Raw genomic sequence first — 10,762 nt, forward strand, 5'->3', positions numbered from 1 at the left:
AAAAAAACACACAAGTAAACTTACGATATCAATCAACACCAACAACAAAAATTTGACGTGATGATATGGCAACACCTGAAAGAGTGGCGATAACGGCGACATCTGCAGGAGTGTTCGCCAAGCTGCTCATTCGAAATTTCACCAACAGTTCATATACGATTATGTGCCTGTAATTGTATCTGTTTTCTGTGATGTCGCTGTGAACTTGAATCCGACTTAGCAATCTTACGTAAAGCAACCAATACCTGAATTACCATTGCAAATCAATTCAATTGAATGGTTGATTGCAGTTTGTTTACTGACTTACTTAGAACTTGCCACTGGTTTGTCCCAATCAGATGCGACATCATAATATTTTAGACAAACGGACGCATATCCTAATTTCAAAGAATGCTCACTAGATGCTGCACACTTAGAACCGATTCTCGAGCTCGGCGACACAAAATTTTACTGATTGTTCAATAATTCACCTGCTCATTGCCGAAATTCTTTACTGTAGAGTTATGATATCTCGGTAAAGCGCATTTTTTTGCCGAAGTTTGGCATAATATGTTGCTGAACTTGTCCGTAAACAACAAATATACCGAAATCAGCAAATCCGTTTGCTAAGATTTCGAACAGAACTTGTCATCGAATGTCACCTATCGATTTTGTACAGCACCGCGGGACGTCGCCATTTCTCATGATACTGAAAAATATTTACGAATTTGGCGAATGAAAGAGATTTCAGTATTGCGTGAAAAGCTAAGTGTAATCAAAATGCTCTTTTTTATATACTTTTGAATATTTGTTTATTTCCTGGTAGGGCGAGCGCTAGAAACAAATGATTTTATCTGTGATATTTCTTTTCGGGATTTGCTTTTTTTTTTTTATTAAAGTGAGCATTAATAAAATACACTCATTCCCCAAACTTAGCTTTCGTGATAAGTTTTTCGTGCAATAATAAAGCAAAATCCTTTCTACACTCGATTACTGAAGACTCGGTAATCCATGATTCGATCCCGATCGCTTTTACCGAACTAGCAGCAAAATTGCTGCTGACAAGTTCTGCAATAATTTACAGTTCAGGATTGCCGAATTTCTCAGTAATTATACATTTTGCGAGACGATTACCGACCCCTGTGGCTGTGCAAATCTCGGCAATTACTTCGCCGAGATTCAGCAATAAAATTTAAGTTTGTGTGTTCATTGTTTGGATTTACCATTTGCTACTACGTTTAATCGACGACACGACCTGCCACTCGCCATTCAAAACTGTATCGCAAATTTAACTACCACTCAGTAACTGGTAATGTCAAATCGAAATTGCCTGAAAATGTTCGAAAGCTGGCAACACAAGTTGATAAATTATTGATTTTGAATAATAGTTACTATAACCTTGGATACTGTGTATCAAAGACCAAATGAATGTAAACAAAACGAATTTCGTATCGTTTCGCAAATCGCAGAAAATTTAAATTGGTTCGTATTCTCGCGATAAGTTGCACAAGTGCTCCAAGATCATTAATTTTCTGAGCAGTAGATCGATTGGTCACTCGGCACTCTTAAGAGAAGTTATGGGAACTTATTGGTGGATATGGAACTCGTTTGTGGTTAATCACTATGATTTATTCACTCGCTGGACGACCTCGTTGAAGCTGGGGTTGATTCGGTTAGTTAAAAATAAAGAACCAAGTATTTTGAAAAAGGAAAATATGTAATTCATTATTGTTCTTTATTATAGCTTGCAGTGATAATGGCTGAAACAATTGGTTGCTACCTATTCATTAGTGCTCTCTGATTCACCCAAGTGGCACAGAGGACACAGTGTTTAGAACTATAGTAACGACTCTCTCACATCCTTTGTAAATTATCTCAATTTTACGAGATATCTTCTCCGGCAACTAAAATCACTCACTGTGTTCTCGTCTTTCATATGCCGTTGAAACCCTAGGGCCTGGATCACCACAGAAACCGAGTACTTATATCAACGCAAATTCCAACCACAGCTTAGTGTTACTTTCGGGAATAATCTTTCAGAAATAGCAATACAACGCAAAATATCCGAAAAGTTTTATAAACCTGGAGACGATTAATTCAATTAGATTGAATTAACACAGGCTTGATTTTTTGAACGGCATTTCCAATTGAAATAGTAAATACAATACAAACAGATTGGTTTTGAACAAAATACTGCAATACGATATTGTAGTTATTGTATATCTCATTTACATCCTACATCATAAAAAATGATATATTAGAAAACACACAAATATATCATGCAATTTTGCTTTTGTAATTGGTTTTATTCCTTAACCATGAATTTAATTTCTTATCAAACAATTCACAACTACCGCCTTCGAGCCTCCACCACCGCTCACAACAAGGGCATATTGACTAGTTCGAGAGTAATGAAAGATTACTCGCGACAGGAAACCTTCATTGGGAGCAATTACATCTTTTCTTGGAACACTGGTCAATTTTTTTTTTTTTTTTTCAAATAAAATTTTTATTAGGCTCATTTGCTTTAGCTTAACGTGGCCGATTGTCTTGTTGTTAGGGAGAGAGAAAGGGATGCCGTATTACGGGGCGGCATACTCCCCAGTTAGTAAGGGGACATAGGGAGGGTGGGACCTACACAGTATTGAATTGAAATTTGAATACATCATTGGTTTGTGGCATACATCTTTTAGACACATTTTGCGTTCGATGAATCTTCATGTTTTTCAGCTTGTAGCAATGAAGAGATTATTCTGGATTGGGATGCTTCGTTGGTGTGTTCTGACGTTGATGTGACGTTTTTGGGTAGCTTCCAGCAACTCAGTCAGTTCAAGGCAGGTGCATGCTCCGAAGCATCGTTTACACAGGCCATACTTCCAGCAACGTAAAGAAGAGTGCGGTAGAGCTGTAGACGAGAAAGAGATAGGGAGAGCACTAAATTTGAGCATTGATAGTTTTCAAGAAGTTATAGATGAGAGTCATATAAGGAAGATTTCGAGTTGCCAAGACGTCGCGGACTGGTACGAAGGGTGGTATACCTCGGGCCCGAAGGGAACCTATGAGTTGGGACCTGGCATCACAATACTCGACACATGTCCAAACAACATGTTCGATGTCATGATAACCCTCACCGCAAACGCAGACACCACTCTCAGCGAGCCCCACACGACGGAGATGCGCGCTGAACATATAATGATTAGACATGAGCCTTGACATTACACGAATAAAGTCTCGGCTCACGTCTAACCCCCGGAACCAAGCTTTCGTCGATACCTGTGGGATTATTGAGTGTAACCATCGTCCCAGAGTTCCACTATTCCATGTATTCTGCCAGCTAGCTAGAGTTTTCTGACGACAGCAACTGAAAAATTCATTGAAGCAGATTGGTCTTTCATAGATATCACCTTCTAGTGCGCCCACCTTGGCTAACGAGTCCGCCCTCTCATTGCCCCGTATGGAACAATGTGAGGGGACCCAAACCAAGGTAATCTGGTATGATTTTGCAGATAAAGCACTCAATTGTTCCCGTATTTTCCCCAGGAAATACGGTGAGTGCTTTCCAGGCTTCACTGAACGGAGAGCCTCAATGGAACTGAGACTGTCCGATACAATGAAGTAGTGATCTGTGGGCAGAGTGTCAATGATCTCAAGGGTATACTGAATTGCAGCTAGTTCTGCGACGTAAACTGAAGCTGGATCACTGAGTTTATAGGAAGCGGTGAAATTTACATTGAATATACCGAAGCCAGTGGACCCGTCTAGATATGATCCGTCAGTGTAAAACATTTTATTACAGTCGACTTCTTTAAATTTATTATTAAAAATTTTTGGGATCTCTTGAGGGCGTACAGGATCCGGGATTCCACAAATTTCTTCTTTCATGGATGTGTCGAAAAGCACAGTAGAATTAGAAGTATCCACAAAATGAACACGATTGGGAACAAACGAAGAAGGATTTATATTCTGAGCCATGTAGTCAAAATACAAGGACATAAAACGGGTTTGTGAATTAAGCTCGACGAGCTTTTCAAAGTTTTCTATCACCATCGGATTCAAAATGTCGCATCGGATTAGCAGTCGATATGAGAGATCCCAGAACCTGTTTTTCAACGGTAAGACGCCCGCCAGCACTTCAAGACTCATCGTATGGGTTGATTGCATGCAACCCAAGGCAATACGTAAACAACGATACTGAATTCTTTCCAGTTTAATGAAATGAATATTCGTAGCGGAGCGGAAACAGAAACATCCATATTCCATTACTGACAATATCGTCGTTTTGTACAACCTGATCAGGTCTCCTGGGTGAGAGCCCCACCAAGTTCCGGTTATTGTACGAAGGAAATTGATTCTCTGTAGGCATTTTCGTTTCAAATACCTAATGTGACATCCCCAGGTACCTTTGGAATCGAACCAGACCCCGAGATATTTAAATGTGAAAACCTGAGCTATGGTTTCACCCCCTAGTTGAAGCTGTAGTTGCGCAGGTTCTCGCTTCCTTGAAAATACAACCAGCTCAGTTTTCTCCGTAGAGAACTCGATACCCATTTGAAAAGCCCATGTCGACAAGTTGTCGAGGGTATCTTGCAATGGTCCTTGGAGATCGGCAGCTTTGGGTCCTATAATAGACACAACACTGTCGTCGGCAAGTTGTCTTAGCGTGCAAGATGTGTTGATACATTCATCAATGTTATTTACGTAAAAGTTGTATAAAAGGGGGCTTAAGCATGAGCCTGAGGAAGACCCATGTAACTGAATCGCTTTGTCGTCAAATCACCATGCTCAAAATGCATGTGTTTCTCGGACAATAGATTATATAAAAAGTTGTTCAAAACTGGTGAAAGACCATGCTGATGCAACTTCTCAGATAGAACGTTAATGGAAACTGAATCGAATGCCCCCTTGATGTCGAGGAAAACTGATGCCATTTGTTCTTTACGAGCAAATGCCATTTGAATTTCTGTTGAGAGCAACGCTAGACAATCGTTCGTTCCTTTGCCCCTGCGGAACCCAAATTGTGTACCTGAAAGCAATCCATTTGTTTCGACCCAATTGTCTAGACGGAAGAGAATCATTTTCTCCAACAATTTCCGAATACAGGAAAGCATAGCAATCGGCCGATACGAATTGTGATCGGAGGCTGGTTTTCCAGGTTTTTGAATAGTAATAACTCTCACTTCTCTCCATTCGTGTGGGACAATATTACCCTCGAGGAACTTGTTGAATAAATTCAACAAGCGCCTTTTGGCAGAGTCGGGCAGATTTTTCAACAAGTTGAATTTAATTCTGTCTAACCCCGGGGCTCTATTGTTACACGACAAGAGCGCAAGTGAGAACTCTACCATCGAAAACGGTGTTTCGTTTGTATTCAATGTCGCGACGCGGGATATCTTCTGTTCCGGAACAGGATCAGGACATACTTTCTTAGCGAAATCAAATATCCAGCGGTTAGAATATTCCTCGCTTTCGTTCGCGTGATTTCGATTGCGCATGCGACGGGCCGTATTCCAAAGAGTGCTCATTGCTGTTTCTCTCGTTAATCCGTCAACAAACCTTCGCCAGTAACCGCGTTTCTTAGCTTTAATCAGACTTTTCATTTGAAATTCTAACGCCGCGTATTTCCGATAATTATCTGGAGTTCCGTTCCTTCTAAACGAGATGAAGGCTGAAGCTTTTTTCGTTTTCAGCTCTGAGCACTCTTTGTCCCACCATGGGTTGGGAGAACGCATACTAGTTTGCGCGCTAGGTACTTGTTTCGTCTGAGCTTGAATTGCGGTGTCAAGAATCAAGCCAGCCAAAAATGTATACTCTTCCTCCGGAGGAAGCTCCTGTGATGTTTCCAGTTTCTCAGACATCGAGCTCGCGTAACGTTTCCAATCAATGTTTCGTGTGAAATCGTACGAAACATTGATTGTTTCCGATGGTCTTCCACGGTTGGTGATAGAAACTATGATCGGCAAGTGATCGCTACCGTGAGGATCACAGATTACCTTCCACTTGCAATCTAACTGTAGCGAAGTCGAGCAAAGGGATAAATCCAGCGCACTTGGTTGTGCTGGCGGTCTAGGGTTCCGTGTCATTTCTCCCGTGTTTAGAATTGTCAAATTGAAGTTGTCACACAGATCTTGGATTAACGAAGAACGATTATCATCATATAAGCAGCCCCATCCTGTACCATGCGAGTTAAAGTCCCCTAAAACCAGCCGCGGTGAAGGAAGAAGTTCTATGATGTCTGCAAGCCGACGATGCCCTATCGAGACTCTGGGAGGAATGTAGATAGAAGCTATACATAGATCTTTGCCTTTAATATTAATTTGGCAAGCAACAACTTCAATTCCCGGTGTCGAGGGGAGGTTAATACGATAAAATGAATAGCACTTTTTAATCCCTAAAAGTACCCCTCCATAAGAGTCTTCTCGGTCCAGGCGGATTATGTTAAAATTATGGAAGTCGAGGTTGATGTTAGAAGTAAGCCAAGTTTCACTCAAGGAGATTACATCGCAATTATGAGTATGTATTAAGTGTTTGAAAGAATCAAGTTTTGGGATGATACTTCTGCAATTCCACTGAAGCACAATGATCATATCTTCGATTCTCAGTGGTAAATTATCCATCAAAAGATACGATCGCTGCAAGGAGGGGCCATTGTTCAGTCAACTGTTTTAAAAATGTCCTTACTGTTGGCAGTAGAGCAGTTAGGAAGCTTTTCAGAGGATCAGTAATATTGAAGGCTGTTAATATCCAGTCCACGATATCAGAAAATTTCAATAATCCAGCGTTTGTTGGATTTTCTGGTTGTGCTTTGGGGTCATTCGGGTTTTTTGATGCCCCAGGAAGTGCTGGGTACTCCTTATCATCCCTAAGTTTTTTGAACCCAGGAGGTGTTTGCTTCGGTTTTGAGTCAGCACTTTTTGTTTCCGTTTGGTTCTTTTGTGACGAAGAGGACAGTCTGAGGCCTTTACGAGGAAGCTTGGGAGAAGCCAGATTTTGTCTTTTCCTGCTTCCTTCAACCTGTGTGTAGGAAGGTCCTTCGCCTGGGTCGTCAGAGGTATCCTCTTCAACTGGCAAGATTGCAAACGGGTTCTCAGGGGTCGATGGAGTGGTTCTTTTTAAGATTTCCGCATAAGAACGTTTGGAACGTTCTTTCACGGATCGCTTCAATTTCTCCGCACGCTGTATGTACGTAGGGCACACCGAAAGATCATGAGGATTCTCCCCGCAGTAGCAACACTTTTCCACTGCTCTTCTGCAGAGATCGTCCTCATGGGCCTCTCCGCATTTGCCGCATCGCAGTTTGTTGCAACAATAGGTTGCCGTATGACCTAGCTGTTTGCAGCTTGTACAATGCATTACCCGCGGTACATACAGCCGAACAGGTAGACGAACTCCACTCACTACCAAATAATTTGGAAGTGCAGATCCGGCAAAAGTCACGCGAAATGAGTCCGATTGGTAAAATTTACCATCTATCGATTTGGAGTGCAATTGCTTGCACTCCAAAATTTTCACTGGTTGAAGGTCGGGGTTTTTGAAACGGCCTACCCCGTCCTTCATCAGATCTTCGATTGTCAGACTTTCGTCACGGACCACACCGTCGATCTCCACCACATGAGACGGGACGTACACGCGGTACTCCTTCGTGAACAACTCGTTGGTAGCAATCTCGTTTGCTTGCTTCAGGTCGGACACAACAACGCGTAACTTGTTTGGCGAAACCTTATCTATTGTTTTTATTGCCGAGAAATGTTTTTCCAGGTCCCGAGCAATATTTAAAACTCTGAGAGACTTTAATTTGGGCCGGAAGTATACCACCCACGGACCCCCCGAGCCATCGTCTTGGTAAACTTTTTGGCGAGCAGGCAATATCTTAAAGGGAGATGGAGGCATCGGAGAGGGAAATGGCATCGGAGAGGGAGATGGTATCGGAGGGGGAGATGGTATAGGAGGGGGAGATGGCATCTCGGAAGCAAACTCAGCCTCTAAATGTTCTTCGTTCATTCGTTCAGCTTCGCCCTCCTCCGAGACACCCCCACTGTCATCAATATTCATATTTAAAGTGCGGGAGTAAAGAAGTCTCCCGCACTTGAAATGAGAAAGAAAGAAATAAAATTAAAAGAAAATATATGAATAGTAAAAGTTGAAAGAAAAAGTTTGAGAAAATACTTAACAGTATGTCACGGTAAGCTGTTAGGTGAGTTGCTCCTTCACTCCTTCGTTGTGCTTCAGCGTGACCTTGACTCAGGATTTGGCTGCTGCGATGCGGGTAGCAAACAATAGAAATAACTGCTGCCCGAGGATAGCACAATAGCGTCTACTGTCGATACCGATACAAAACCGGTGCACAGACAGAACTCACTTGCGGGGATGCTACTTTTTATCACTTTTATTTAATGCCTATATTTATTTATTTATTTATTTATAATTATGAAATTCATCTGACAATAAAATGGTCTTAATGAATATGTATCAGTCAAGTCATAAAATTGTAGAACGTAGTATTTTCTGCGAAAATTTGTGAGTTGGTTCACAAAAATCGAAGAGATGTTCAACAGTGCCAAACGTCCTCAAACAAGATGTTATCGGTTCGTAATACCCGAACGTCGTTCGATGAAATCTCGGCTGCAGTAAACTGGTGGAGCGCAGCGATCGTTGTGAAGCACGGAAATCAAGTTGAGACAGAATCTTCGAAGAGTCGATATCACCGTTCATCAGTTTTGCCACGAAAACAGCTTGCTGAATTTTTCTGCGTCTTTCTAATGAGTCGAGTCCGATCAGTCGACAGCGATCAGGATACGGTGGAAGCTCAAGCGGATTCCTCCAAGGGAGGTTTCTTAGAGCAAGACGAACAAATCTTTTCTGTACGCGTTCAATCCGTAAATTCCAAACCAGCTGATACGGATTCCAAATTAGGCTAGCATTTTCCAGTATAGGACGAACCAAGGAGCAATATAACGCTTTCAAACAATGCGGATCTTTGAAGTCCCGCCCGATCTTCGCAATGAAACCTAATTGCCGTGTTGCCTTTGAAATTATAGTTGAACGATGTAGATTGAAGGTAAGCTTAGCATCTAACAAAACACCAAGATCATTAACATGATCAACTCTCTGGAGTTTTAGTCCATCAATTTCATAGTCGAATCGAATTGGATTCAGTATTCGGTGGAACGTTATGACCTGGCATTTTGCAATGCTGACAATAAGCCAGTTTCTATGACACCAGGCGACGAATGTATCAAGAAGATTTTGAAGCCGGATGCAGTCGTCGATAGAACGAACTTCAAGATACAATTTCAAATCATCGGCATATACTAATCTGCAACCAACACCGAGCAGCGAAACAGCATCATTGAAGAACAGCAAAAACAAAAGTGGACCCATATTACTGCCTTGAGGAACTCCAGATAGATTTGAAAACGGAGATGATACACAGGAGCCTAGCTTTATTCGCAAAACTCTACCACATAAGTAAGAGCAAAGCCATTCAATAAACTTTTGTGTTGCACCCAGCCGCGAAATCTTGCACAAAAGTATTCGGTGGTCAATTCGATCGAAAGCTGCTTTAAGGTCAGTGTATACTGCATCAACTTGTACTCTCTTTTCCAAACTCGAGATACAAGTGGAAGTGAAATCTAAGAGATTCGTGCTGACCGAACGACCTGGCATAAATCCATGCTGATCAGAAGAGATGTAATTTTTTGTACGAAGAAGTACCTCAGTGCTCACAATTATTTCAAATAGCTTAGATGCAGCAGATAAATTCGTTATGCCTCTGTAATTCCTTACGTCAATACGATCACCGCTCTTGTATACAGGAAACATAAAAGACTGCTTCCAAGTCACTGGAAAAATTCCTTGCTCAAATGATTTGTTAAATATAGTGCACAAAGGATCAGCTAAAACAGGAGCACAATGACTATACACCACAGAAGGAATACCATCTGGTCCGGGCGAAAACGATCGTTTTAACTTTTTCGCTGCGGCAACAATCATAACGGGAGTAATCAAAAATGTGTCAATGTGCGCTATATTCTCAGGAACATCCACCGCGGCGGTCTCCGCTTCGATACCGGAGGCAGTATTTTCAGCAAACACAGAAGCAAAGAACTTTGCGAACAGATCGCATGAGTCCAAGGTTGACATGGATTCAACACCATCGAGACAAACTTTTGAAGGAATCGATGAGCACTTGCGTTTCGAGTTTACAAAAGTCCAGAAATATTTAGGATTCCGACGAAGATTAGTTTGAATCCGCATAACGTAGGCTTTGTACAACCCCGCGTTTAATTTACGATAATTTTCACTGGAACTTTTAAACATTCGCTTTGTTTCAGAGCTATGCCAGCGACGATGTCTGCGCTGCCAAATATTGCGGGTACGTTTTAATCTACGAAGCCGTACAGTGGTCCAAGGTGGGCTCATTGGCCGTTTAACGAAAGGTAAATTTGAACTCAGCCATTGAATCAATGTGTCACAGAAAAAGGATGCCATTTCATTTACGTTACCGATTTCTTGCAGTGTTCTCCAGTTAACATTTTGTAAGAATTCAAGTAAAGCAGCAAAATCTATTTTCCTATAATTTAATGTTCTGGATTCATTCACGGACTCCATGTGACAGGAGTTGCCTTCGCCGTTAGTAGGCCACGTGATAACTAAAGGCGGATGGTGCGGGTCGACGGGTAGTATTGGAGCAACACTACAATCAACAACTAATTGATGCTCCAAAGAACAAAAAACCAAATCAAGCAATCGTCCGAGATGATTTCTGTGTTGGTTAGCTTGACAA

The sequence above is a fragment of the Malaya genurostris genome, chromosome 2 (genome assembly GCF_030247185.1).
Source record: "Malaya genurostris strain Urasoe2022 chromosome 2, Malgen_1.1, whole genome shotgun sequence".
In the NCBI taxonomy this organism is placed as follows: Eukaryota; Metazoa; Arthropoda; class Insecta; order Diptera; family Culicidae; genus Malaya; species Malaya genurostris.